Source organism: Pelobates fuscus, chromosome 6 (genome assembly GCF_036172605.1).
Source record: "Pelobates fuscus isolate aPelFus1 chromosome 6, aPelFus1.pri, whole genome shotgun sequence".
NCBI classification, from domain to species: Eukaryota; Metazoa; Chordata; class Amphibia; order Anura; family Pelobatidae; genus Pelobates; species Pelobates fuscus.
Window position 1 is genome coordinate 40,444,119 of NC_086322.1, and position 13,522 is coordinate 40,457,640.

Sequence of the window (13,522 nt, forward strand, 5' to 3'; positions counted from 1 at the left end):
CTCCTTTCTCTCGCAGCCACACCTGGACCATACCTTCCCTACCCTACAGGCCTTCTCCCCAGCTACAGAATGGGAGGTGTCTGAATGTCTCCTCTCTTCTCTTCACACCACCTGTCCGCTTGATCCAGTACCTTCCCACCTTATCAGATCTCTCTCCCATTGTCTTGTGCCATCCTTAACACACATCCTCAACTGCTCTCTTTCGTCTGGTGTTGTTCCTGCTCCCCTTAAGCATGCTATTGTCATACCCATCTGAAATAAGCCATACCTAGACTCGTCTTCCCCTTCCATCTATCGTCCCATATCACTGCTTCATTTTTCCTCAAAGCTTCTAGAAAGACTTGTCTTTATTCGTATGACTCACTTCCTAAATTTAAACTCCCTCCTCGATCATCTTCAATCTGTCTTCTGCCCACTCCACTCTACTGAGACTGCTCTTATGAAAATGATGCATTACCTAATCAAAGCTAAATCCAAAGACCACTACTTCATACTAATTCTTCTCAACCTTTCTGCCGCCTTTAACACTGTTTATCATGTCCTCCTTCTCCAAACTCTTCAATCCCTTGGTCTCTGTGACACTGTCCTCTCGTGGTTTTCCTCCTCTCTCTTCCAACGTTCATACAGTATCTCCTTTTGCAATGACACCTCCTCCTCTCGCCCTGTCTTGGTTGGAGTCCCCCAAGGATATGTTCTCGGTCCCCTTCTGTCCCCTTCTGGGAGCCGGAATATGACATCACTCTGGCTCCTGGCATCCCTAAGCAGCATGCAAGGGAGAGGAGCAGGAAAACTACAGCTCCTTCTCCACCTCTACTGTAGCCTGTCTGCCCAGTTGCCCATCCAGCCCAGCAGCATCCAGCCCAGCCAGTTCCACTGGACCCAAAGGTAGGGAGGCTAGGTGGATTACAATTAAAATTTAAAATATGTATATATAATGTGTAAGTGTGTGAGACAATGTGTGTGAGTGTTTCAGTATCAGTGTGTCTGTCAGTGTGTGTCTCTAAGTGATTGTAGGTGTGTCTGTCAGTGTGTCTGTCAGTGAATGCATGTCAGTGTGTGTCTGTCAGTGAATGTGTGTGTGTCTGTGAGTAAATGGCTGTGTCTGTCAGCAAATGTGTGTCTGTCAGTGTGTGTCTGTCAGTCTGTCTTCTGTTTTTTGCTTTTTTGCAGTTTTTTTGTAGTAAATATATGTCAGTGTGTGTCTGTCAGGGAATGTGTGTTTGTCTGTGAGTGAATGTGTGCCTGTCAGTAAATGTGTGTCTGTGTGTGTCTGTCAGTGAATGTGTATGTGTCTGCCAGTGAATGTGTGTGTCAGTGAATGTATGTGTGTCTATCAGTGTGTATGTGAGTGAATGCGTGTGTCTGTCAGTGTGTCTGTGAGTGAATGTGTGTGTGTCTGTCACTATGTATGTGTGAGTGAATGTGTGTGTCTGGCACTGTGTGAGTGAATGTGTGTGTCTGTCAGTAAATGTGTATGTGTCTGTCAGTGTGTATCTATGAGTGAATGTGTGTGTCTGTCAGTGTATGTCTGTAAATGATTGTTTGTGTCTGTCAGTGATCGTGTGTGCTTGTCAGTAAATGCATGTCACCGAATGTGTATCTGAGAGTGTGTGCCTGTCAGTGTGTGGGTGTGTTAGTGTGTGTCTGTCAGTCAAACTGCATGTTCATCTTAAACTGGAAGGGGCGGGGCAAATTTAGTTCGGGTGGGGTGCTTGAGTATCATCATGCCTAGGGCAACATAAATTCAAAATACACCACGGTATACAATACAGAGTTTTTGTAACTTAATTTGAAAGGTTGCAGTTCTTTTCTTTCTATACATATTTGGGGAAAAGCACTCTCTAGGCCCATTGTTTAATTTTTTTTTAGTCGACTAACACCATGTCTAAATGGGGTTAATTGTTCTTCTATATTTTATTATTATTATTATTATTATTATTATTGCCATTTATATAGTGCCAACAGATTCCGTAGCGCTTTACAATATTACGAGAGGGAATTTAACTATAAATAGGACAATTACAAATAAACTTACAGGAACAATAGGTTGAAGAGGACCCTGCTCAATCGAGCTTACATTCTATAGGAGGTGGGGTGTAAAACACATTAGGACAGCAATTTGCAATCAAATAAGGTGGGCTGCCCTTTAGGAGAGGGCAAGAGACAGGTATGTGAGGTAGGGGTTAGTCTAGGAGGCCATAAGCTTTCCTAAAGAGATGGGTTTTAAGGCACTTCTTAAAAGATGCAAGACTAGGGGAGAGTCTGATGGCGGTAGGCAGGTTATTCCATAGGAAGGGAGCCGCCCGTGAGAAGTCCTGCAAACGCGAGTTGGCCATACGGGTGCGGACAACGGAGAGGAGGTAGTCACGGGCAGAGCGGAGAGACCGAGAAGGGACATATCTATGGATCTGTGAGGAGATATAAGAGGGGCTAGAGTTGTTCAGTGCTTTATAGGTGTGAGTTAGTACCTTGAATTGACTCCTATAGCATACATGAAGCCAATGTAAGGACTGGCACAGGGCTGAGGTGTGAGAGAAACGACTAGAGAGGAAAATCAGTCTAGCAGCAGCGTTCATTACGGACTGAAGGGGTGCAGTACGGCTTTTGGGAAGACCAATCAGGAGAGGGTTACAATAATCCATGTGGGAAATTACTAGAGCATGGACAAGCTCCTTGGAAGTATCTGGTGCAAGAAAGGGGCGGATGAGGGCTATGTTTTTAAGATGGAATCTACAGGATTTGGCAACATGCTGGACGTGAGGCTCAAAGGTGAGACCAGAGTCAAGTATGACGCCAAGACAGCGCGCTTGCAAGGATGGACTGATGTTGGTACCACAAACTTGAAGGAAGAGCGAAAGAGGAGGATCAGTATTAGGAGGGGAAAGACAAGGAGCTCAGTTTTTGAGAGATTGAGTTTCAGAAAGCGGGAGGACATCCAGTCAGAGATGGAAGAAAGGCAAGCAGTGACACGTTGCAGGACGGCAGTGGAGAGGTCCGGGGAGGAGAGATATAGCTGGGTGTTATCAGCGTACAGGTGGCAGTGGAATCCAAAAGAGGTAATAAGTTTGCCAAGAGAGGCAGTATAAAAAGAAAATAGAAGGGGACCAAGGACGGAGCCTTGGGGGACTCCAACCGAGACAGGGCGAGGGGAGGAGGTATCATTAGAAAAAGAGACACTGAATGAGCGTTGGGAGAGATAAGAGGAAAACCACGAGAGGACAGAGTCGCAGAGACCAAGCGATTGAAGAGTTTGAAGAAGGAGAGCATGATCAACGGTGTCAAAGGCCGCTGAGAGGTCAAGAAGAATTAGTATGGAGTAGTGGCCTCTGGATTTAGCTGCGATTAGGTCGTTAGTAACTTTGATAAGGGCAGTCTCTGTAGAGTGGAGAGGGCGGAAGCCAGATTGAAGGGGGTCAAGGAGAGAGTTGGAATTGAGGAAATGAGACACACGGGTAAAGACAAGTCTTTCCAGAAGCTTTGAGGAAAAAGGGAGCAGGGATATGGGATGGTAGTTAGAGGGGGTGGACGGGTCGAGGGATGTTTTTTTTAGTATAGGTACTACAGTGGCATGTTTAAGGTTAGCAGAGACTATGCCAGAAGAGAGCGAGCAGTTGAAGATGTGTGTTAGAGAAGGCACGAGACAAGTGGAGAGAGATCTGATAAGGTGAGATGGGACAGGATCGAGCGGGCAAGTGGTGGGGCAAGAGGAGCAAAGAAGAGCAGCCACCTCTTGGTCAGTAGCTGGGGAGAATGTCTGAATGGTAGGAAAGGCATGATCTATGTGTGATTGAGAAACAGAAAGGCAAGGAGGGGAGAATTATTTCCTTAGCTGTTCAATCTTGTCAGTAAAGTAACATACAAAGTTATCAGCAGTAAGGTTAGTTTTGGGGGTGGCCACAGCAGGGCGAAGAAGATAATTAAAGGTGTCAAAGAGACGCCTGGGGTTGTGGGAGCATGAACTAATGAGAGAGGAAAAATAGGACTGTTTGGCAAGGGCAAGGGCTGCACTGTATGAACACAATATGAATCTATAATGGAGAAAGTCTGATTGGGTACGAGATTTCCTCCAGGAGCGTTCAGCACAACGGGAGCATCTTTGCAGGTAGCGCGTTGATTTAGTATGCCATGGTTGGGGGCGGGTCCTCCTTGAGGTGCTTGTTTGGAGTGGCGCTGCAGTGTTCAAGGCAGATGTAAGAGTAAAGTTATATATGGAGATGGCCAGTGAAGGACAGGAGAGGGAAGGGATGGACAGCAGTTGTGAATCAATGTCAGCTGACAACTGTTGGAGATCAAGATAATTAAGGTCCCTCCTGAGTTGAGGGGGTTTAGGCTGAGGTTGTTGGGTGAGGGGGTACGCGAGATCAAATGATAAGAGGTGGTGATCAGAGAGTGGATATGGAGTGTTGCAGGTATTAGATACTGTACATGCATAAGTGAAGATTAGGTCAAGGGTATTGCCAGCTACATGGGTGGGATAATTTGCCCACTGCGATAGCCCGAGGGAGGAAGTAATTGAAAGTAGTTTAGTGGCTGCATAGGTCAAAGGTGGGTTTATAGGAATATTGCAGCTTGACCAACTTCATGTAAAATCACTGCTCCTTGTCGCAGCCATGATATTTGCACCTTTCATACTTTCTAAGTATAAGATTTACAGTTGTTAGTAAAGTTGTAAGTAAGATTACATATAATAATCCGCATAATTTGCTTACAAAATTGTAGATCTGGATAGATGTAGGTCTTCGGCAGAGCGTAGGGGCCTAGATGGGACATGCTTGTGTAATAGGGAGGGTATATTTACCTTTCGCATGATCCATGTGTGATTGATGAGTTTCTGTGCTACATGCATGTTTATCCAAATGCATTTTTAAATCTACAATGGAGTATTACCTTAAGATATATGTTTTTGTTTATATCATAACATTTTATGTATTGGGAATTACATATTAAAAGCATGGTTTGAAAAAAAATGCTTTGAAAAATAAGACACGTATCACAAATCTATGAGTAATCTCTATGGGTTATGCATCAGAACACTTATCTTAATTATTGTGATGCCTCAAATTGGCTGCAAGCTGCCTCCTTCCTGTTCTCTCTGAGCCAGAACTGGCTTGACCTCGGGCTATATATGTTCCGTACTGTTTTGTATAAATTATAACCCGAAACCCAGGTCTGTTATTTTATCCGATTTCTTTTCATTCTCGCTTGCTTCCAGTAAAATAAATATTATGCTGATATCATATTAATTTACGCTGAACTTAATGTTTTTAGAATCAACAGTTATAGTAACAAATAAATTGCAAAGATGTATGTTTCAAAATAAAAGCATGTGTAGAATGATTCCAATTTCCTGGCAATACAAATTAGATATTCTCCAGTTATTAATTATTTCATTTTAATAATATTTAAATGTTAGTGTTTGAGTTAAAAATATATATATATTTTTTTTTTGCAGCCAGTATAGAGCCACAGGCTACGCAGTGCAGGTTGAAGAGTATGGTATATTTAAATATGGTCCAAAGACAAAACAAAGATACAATATTTTGGCAATGAGGTTTTAATCATGTACTATTAAAATAATTACAAATAATTTTAATAAATAGATAAATATATTATTTTGCATTATATGAACATGTTTTTGTACAAAAAAAGTCTTAACACTTTTTATGTTTATTGTTAAACTTTTTAGAAAGCACTCTAAAATAATGCAGAAAAGAATGTATAGCTGGAAATTTATATAAATGGTAGCCTTGCTAAAATTGTATTTTCATATGTTTTAAAAAGCTTCAACTTGAGTTTTTCTTGCTATTTATAACTGCAGTCTGACTGCTGTTATCACCGTAGGTTCTAGTGGTTAACCTGTCGAGCTTTTATCTTACTCCTTTCTCTCTGCCTCTCTTTCAGTGTTGTGTAGAACTATGTTCTGCTTTATATAGACTTATTCCACCCTAATGGAGACATCTTTAACAGACCTTTATTTACTCACCTGAAACTCTTACTTCTTCAACAAGGCAACTGAAGAGATAAAATCATGCACAAAGACTGATTCGTGCTGAGGAATGTTTTTGAAAACATTGTTTTTGTATATTCAAGCTTCTTTTGGAAATTAGTAAGTTTTTTTTTTTTTTTTTTATTTCAAGTAACTTCTCTATGTCCGGAAAATGGACTATTTGACATCTCCATGTCTATATATATTTATCAATAAAAGTACACTGTATGCACTATAAAAAATAAATTTAATTGAACAGGCTATGGTGCCTGGAGCCCTTTGTTGCTGTCTTTCCATCCAGTGATCATCACTTGAGGTATGGCTAGAGCAGAGATTACACACTTCATTCAGCTATATTGATTCATACTAACAATGGTGACTGTGATAGGCTGAAAGCAGTCAACAGACACTAACAACCAATTATTATCATCCCTCATTAGTCCCAGCAGCTAATAGCAGGTTTGTGCCAGGGAACTCCAGACAATATAACTACTACAACGAGAAGAAGTGAATACAATGCTTACAAAGTTCCTTTAAGGTGAGATGCTAGGCCAGAGTCAGTCCTAAAAAAGATCCTGGTGAGTCCACTGGACTCATAAGGCAATATGGCTTGGCTAATTACAATAATACTGATTATTTTATATAAGAACTATAATAAATATACGTTATAATTATAACAGACGCATTTGCACATGATTGATTTGATAAGTGGATGTTGCTTCTGAAGTTGAGGTTTGGTTGTTTAAACAAGGAAGCACTATCTTGTCCTTGGACTCATCGGTAAGATGTCTTGCATAAACAAGGCACTAGGTTTTAGTGTGAAGTTCACAAGCAATTATAACTGGAACCTGCTACTGTTGCTATTTCAGTTTTGTACTGACATGGGCATACAAATTGGCCAAGGGCAACATGAAGATCCTGTTTATCTGTGCTAATAGTGCTGACTATTGGAAATAAGGCTGTCAGGTCATTGCTATAACTGCATTATATGAACATAAGATTATAATTTGCCTTTAACATCCAACTTTTAAACTCTGACATTTTCATTGTTGTTTTATTTGGTAAGCAAAGATAATTCCTCATGCTTATGTTACTTTTCATTAAAGGAGGTTGGTACAGCTGGATATATCAAATCCCCTCTACATTGAGAAGGACATCCTTATGGGTTGCTGCACTAGCAAAAAAGGGTTAATCTTGATATCATTAAAAGATAGTGCTTTAATGCCATTGCATTTCGCGTTGCTCCATTCAGGACCAGCTCAGTAAGTGTTTTTGTTTCCTATTAGATTATCCTTAGTTCCTCACTGAATCATGAGATGGATGTTTCTCTTTAATTTCTTTCCATCTGAGGCTGCTGCTGATTGCATTAGGTAACGGTTCACTTACGCATTCACAGGAAGAATCCAGACGGAATGTTTAAACCATGGGCAAGAATAGTAACAATCCTATATTTACCATGCTAAGTGGTGCCACTGATAAAAATTCACTGCAGATCACTTTGCTTTTCAATCCTTTTTCCCTATTTAAATTGCTTTTAGTTTGTGCACCGTGGAAAGTCAATCATCTGTATGAAGTTTTGTTCAGCCAATTATTAAAATATTTCGGATTCATATAGCACTCCCATTATTGTCATTGTCACTTAGATAAATAGATTTAATCCATTAAAATGAACAAAAATAACATTTTCATTTTAAACTGTGAAATGTGAATTTTTAAATAATCTCATTATTATCCTGACTGTTTAAGTGGAATATTTATCAAAGTAGTTACAACTAGGTTGATTTACTAAGTAGCACTGGCAAAAAAAAAAGCTGCAGACATAAATGAATGCTTTTCATTCTATTTAGAGTGGTAGACTAAGCACCATAAACACTCCAGTTGATTGAAGTAGTTATTGTGTTAGTAGGCTTTGAGTGGTGTCCACCAGTTCTCTGTTAAATGCTTTTACAAAAACACACAACTCAGCCTCTTGAAATATATTAATTGAATGCAATCCATTAATAAAGCACTTATCATGGTATGTCATAAAAAAACTGCAACCATTTTCAGTAGTGTGTACAGTACAATAGTGATTGTTGTGATCAAAATCAAATTGCAAAGGGTTCACAGAGTAGTGCAAATAGGAAGGAGTTTTATTCACAATCAGGAGAACAAAATGATATACAACATTCCAACATTACGCCTTGATCATGTATACATGAAGGACCACCTGTGCGGGGTGCTTCTGCTCCCATTGTCAATCAATTTTTCGAGTTTATGTCTGAGAATTGATTGATTGACAGGTAAAAAAAAACTATATTTAAATTGATTTTTCTTTTTAACCTTTCTATGCATTTTCTAGCATAACTGGTATATAGCTATACTTATTTATTTACATACATTTATTTTCAACAATGCATTAATATTTTTTTTCAATAGACAATTTCTTTAAATCATAAAATATTAAAAAAGTTACTTAGTAAAGCATTTAATGGTTTTAAAACAAACTCACTGTGATTTTCAAAAGAGAAGATATATGTTCATAAATAAATGTTTTTGCTTGTTTTTAAATGTAAATATTACACATAATAGTAAAAACCCATTCTACCTCTTAATAGCCATGTTTATATCAATACAATTTAAAAAAAATCTTTACTTTTTTGCTTTATGATGTTTGATAAAGAAGAGTTATATAAGCTCCCAGGAAGAAGGCATAACTTGGCACGGCTTGTAGTTGGATGATGGATGTGAATCCTTACAGGGTCAGTACAGAACCTAAATTTATCAGTGGTGAAATGACTACTATACAAGAAAAATGTACATATATGTCAATAAGACAACTTATAGCTGCATTGTTCTTGGGTTCTACAGTCAGTTTCTCCATTCTCTCGTATCTTCCAACATTAAGAACGAAAGTAGAATGCTCTATTTTTGTCGACATATCAAATGAGGCATTTTCCCTGAAACTAAATGTCACGTGAAAATGCCTAACATGAAAAATAACATTATGTGCCCATTTTGACATTTTTATGTTATCAGAATAGAACAACATGCAAATACATCTCTAATGTATATTTCTTATAACAAGCCATCAGTATGTGTATGCTCAATGTCAACTGTAGGGGAGCAGTAGAGTAAAAGACCCGATGTTGAAAATCTTCAGGGATTGGATTGTAAAGCTGTAGGATATGACTAAATTAGAAACAGATAATATGAGCTGAGTATTATAAAAAGAAAAAGGATGTCACTGTGATATATTAAAATAATAACTTTATTAGGGAATTTGAGCAGAAAAATGCAATATAATTAAAACATGGCAATTTTTATGGACAACTATCTAAGCAACATAATTCACATGACAAGCAGGTTTCAATATAAACAGATCATAAGGTTTCAAAAAAATTATAATTGTATGTACAAAAGTGACCCAATCATTGCATGTAAAATATTATACAACTGCAGTAGGCTGATCCTGGCCAACGGCCCACCGCCTGAATCTGTGATAATGGTGGTCGCCATTTTGTTTGTTTTTGATTTCTGAGTATTATTTTCTGTGTTTGATATGCAACCTGACCTTTTATTTACGCTCTCCTCTGTTTACCTTGAGTGGGACAGAAGCTTGGAAATATCTCTAGCTCCAGTGGATAACTCTGTTCTACTCAATAATATGAAAGATAACATAGCATTTTACTTGTTACCAAACACTGTTAATCCCTATGTCTAGTTAGTTAGACTTGCATAGTAGTCTAGGTCATGATCAACAATTATACAAGGAAGTCTAGCCTGAAAATTGTAATTTTAAAAATGGTGCATTTTATCTCATGTGTCAGAGTTATGTTTATTCTGTGGATAATGCAGTGCTTATTTATGCTGTAATTGCATTGCAAGTATCTGTAAGTTATCTTTCTGCACTGCAAAAATAAAGATTTACAAAAAGAAAAAAGAAACAGAGTTGTGCAACAAAGCATGCTAGTGTCATGTGAAAAACATCACTTGAATACAGAAAGCAGATACACTTGATTTAAAAATACCAGTAAGTGTATCTCTAACAAAAAATAGCCACAGTGAAAACTGGGTTATTCACAAAAAAAAACAAAACTAAAATATCACTTCACATTTTACACTTAGAAGGGTGTTCCCACCATAAGTTGCTTATAAAGTAGTACCCTTCACATTTTAGTATACACTGATCAGTCATAACATTAAAAATCACCTAATGCCCCTCTCGTGCTGCCGGAACAGCTCTGATGTGTTGAGGCTTGGACTTCACAAGACCTCTGAATTTCTCCTGTGCTATCTGGCACCTAGACATTAGCAGCATATTCTTTAAGTCCTGCAAGTTTCTAGGTGGATCCTCCATGAATCTAATTTGTTGTTCCAGCATATCCCACAGAAGCTCAATTTTATTGAGTTCTGTGGAATTTTGAGGCCAGAGCAACCCATTGAACTCTTTTTCATGATGCTCAAACCATTTCTGAACAATTTCTGCATGGTGGTGAGCTGCAATATCCTGCTGAAAGAGGTCACTTCTACGAGGGAACATCATTATACATCATATATGGCCTCAAATATACTAGAGAAAGTTGATCCTGTAAATTGTATAGATATGTGAAGATTACCTACTGTCCCTAACAGATAGATATTCATTCTAGTCTCTTAATATAGCATGAAAAGAGGATAACAGCATTTAGCCAGTCTTTAGAACTATGTGAGCTTATCATGAGCCTACATCAAAGCAAAATAGCACGCATTCCAACAAGCATTGAATTCAGGAATGAGCCAAGTAAAAATTAAAGAGAATCACAGAAAAGAGAGAACATGCCCATCATGGATGCTAACACCAGGAATGATGCATTATGATATTGCCTCCACGTGGCATGTGGTTAATAAACAGATGCTGGGGGCATGAAGCATAACACCACATCACTATAGAAGCAGTATGATAGGTGGCTGAGTCTTAATGCAAATGTACAGTGGCAGGTGGCAATGAAAGAGCAGTAAACCCCAAATATTTCACTTACATTGGGTGTGTGATCTGCAGCCATAATTTATAACTTATATTAACCCTTAAAGTACTCTAGAATTTGTCCAACTTCATATCCAAATCAACTATAATATTATATTATACACACCCACATGTATTTCTCTCTCACTCTCCCCACCTCTCTCTCGTTATATGCAGATACACACACACACACACACACACACACACATATTTACTGTCATGTATCACCTATACATCTCAAGCTGGTCATTAAGAAGTCCTTATAAGGCATAGTAACTCAATAAATTATGTTTCCACGGCTATCCCAGAGTCCTCAGCTTGACATGCAAATGATCACAGACAGGCATAGTGTTTCAAACCTCATACTGCATTTTTGCACATACCTTTAGCAATGTACGCTGTTTTAAACTCAGCTTTCTTAAAGCCCAAGAATTGAGAAAAGATGATCAAAAATAATCACTGACCAGAAACTAGTCATGAACTGCATTTTTTACCTTGTGGATCTCACCAGCATGGCACCAGTTCTGGTCTCCAAGTTAAAGTATTTCTGAAAACATATAGCACCAAAGATATCAAAATGATTTAGATGAGGCCAAACACAATACAACACCCCACAGTGAAAATACAAAAATATACTTTGGTGCTAATCATGGAAATATTATTTCTGAAGTATATATACCCAGGAATGGCCCATCAAATTTAAATGGACACTATAGTCAACAAAACAACTTTAGCTTAATGAAGCAATTTTGTTGTATAATTTCATTATTTCCTTTTCCTATAATTCCCTTTATTTCCATTATGTTTATTTGGAATTTGTTTATCTCATGTACTGTTATTAGCTTGCTACACCCTGCAGGAGCCTCCTGTATGAAATTAAAGTGTAATTTACTGAACGGAAGATAAAAACTTCTAAAATAAGTTGCATCTGATTGGAAATTATACAAAAATTCTTTGGTTCGTTTAGGTCACTGGTCCGATATTTCACAAAATATCATGCAGTAACACCAATATTTGATGACGTGATTCCCCCCAAAGCAAGGTTTATAGCATGAATCATGCCCAGTTTTATTCAATGCCAATGCCATTTTTATATTTGTGTCTGCTAATACTGTGTCCCTGGCAGTGTCCCATGTTTCATGTTTACTTATTTACTTATGCCTAATATGTTGTTTCAATTGTTGAGATAGCTTGTTATAGTACTATTATTCATGCAGTGTGAGCGGTTGTACAATTATTGTGAGTTATGACTGTATTGCATAGCTTGCACTAGCACTACATGTCCACTTTAAAATACAATTGATACCAGTACTCAGCGCAGGCTAGAACCTAAAGTTTACCTTACTAAAGTCTGCAGGGATAGTGCTCATCTTGTTTTCATTTCTCATTGTTTCTTTTTTGGGGGGAAAAAGTGTCACATTCTTGACATAGCATGTATTATATTTTTGAAATTTCTCATCATATCTACTTATGTGGTAATGCCCACAAAACCTTATTTGTCTTCCAATGTACTGCAAACAAAAAAAGAATGTCAAAAAAGAAAATTAAACCATTTGGTTTTCGTGCATGCTGGGTCAATCACAGCCAGGGGAGGTATAGCTAGATCTACATAAACAGAAACAAAAGTGATTTAACTCCTAAATGGCAGTGAATTCAGCAGTGAAACCTCAGAGGCATTATGTATCCATTAAGCTAAAGTTGTTTTGGTGACTAGTGTTCTTTAACCCCTTAAGGACACATGACATGTGTGACATGTCATGATTCCCTTTTATTCCAGAAGTTTGGTCCTTAAGGGGTTAAGATATGCATGTGATAACATTTTTTTGTTTGTTTTTGTATTTGTCATGTGGAGTTTTGTATTGTATTTGGTCTCACTACAATCTTTTTGATGTATACATATATCATTTTATATATATATATATATATATATATATATATATATATATATAACATAGAATCCGTGGTCCTGCACTTCCTTGCCAAGGTGCACCTCCAGCCTTATAACAATAAATTACTTTGAAGAAGGTCTTCTGTAAATCACAGTTTATTCAGTATTCGGTTAATTGAGTGCGCTCTTTTAAGGTAATTTGCTAATATATAAAAAACAGTGAATTCTGTTACTAGTAGTATGGTTAATATATGTAAAAATTTATTTGAAAAAAGGGCATTCATTTTTGGGACAAAAATATAACTTGCCACATTATAAATCTTTAGTAGGATCATGTAAACAGAACAATGAATAAACACTAATATGTGAGAAAATTAGTAGATAATAATAATATAAGAAAATAAAGAATGCAGAAATAACACAATACACGTATACATAATAATAAATAAGAAATTATAACAACCTGGAAAAATAGGTGTAGAACATTCCACTAAAATATACTGGCATCTAAAAAAGTTCACAAATAATACATAGCGTAATGGGTATTGCAGGCTCCATACCCTTTCAAAGGTGCTAGGATAGAGATCTTCTGTAGGAAAAGCTCTTAGTAAGAATAAAAGAGAAAATGGCCAAAATAGTGAAGTAAAATTAGAACAAATTAAAG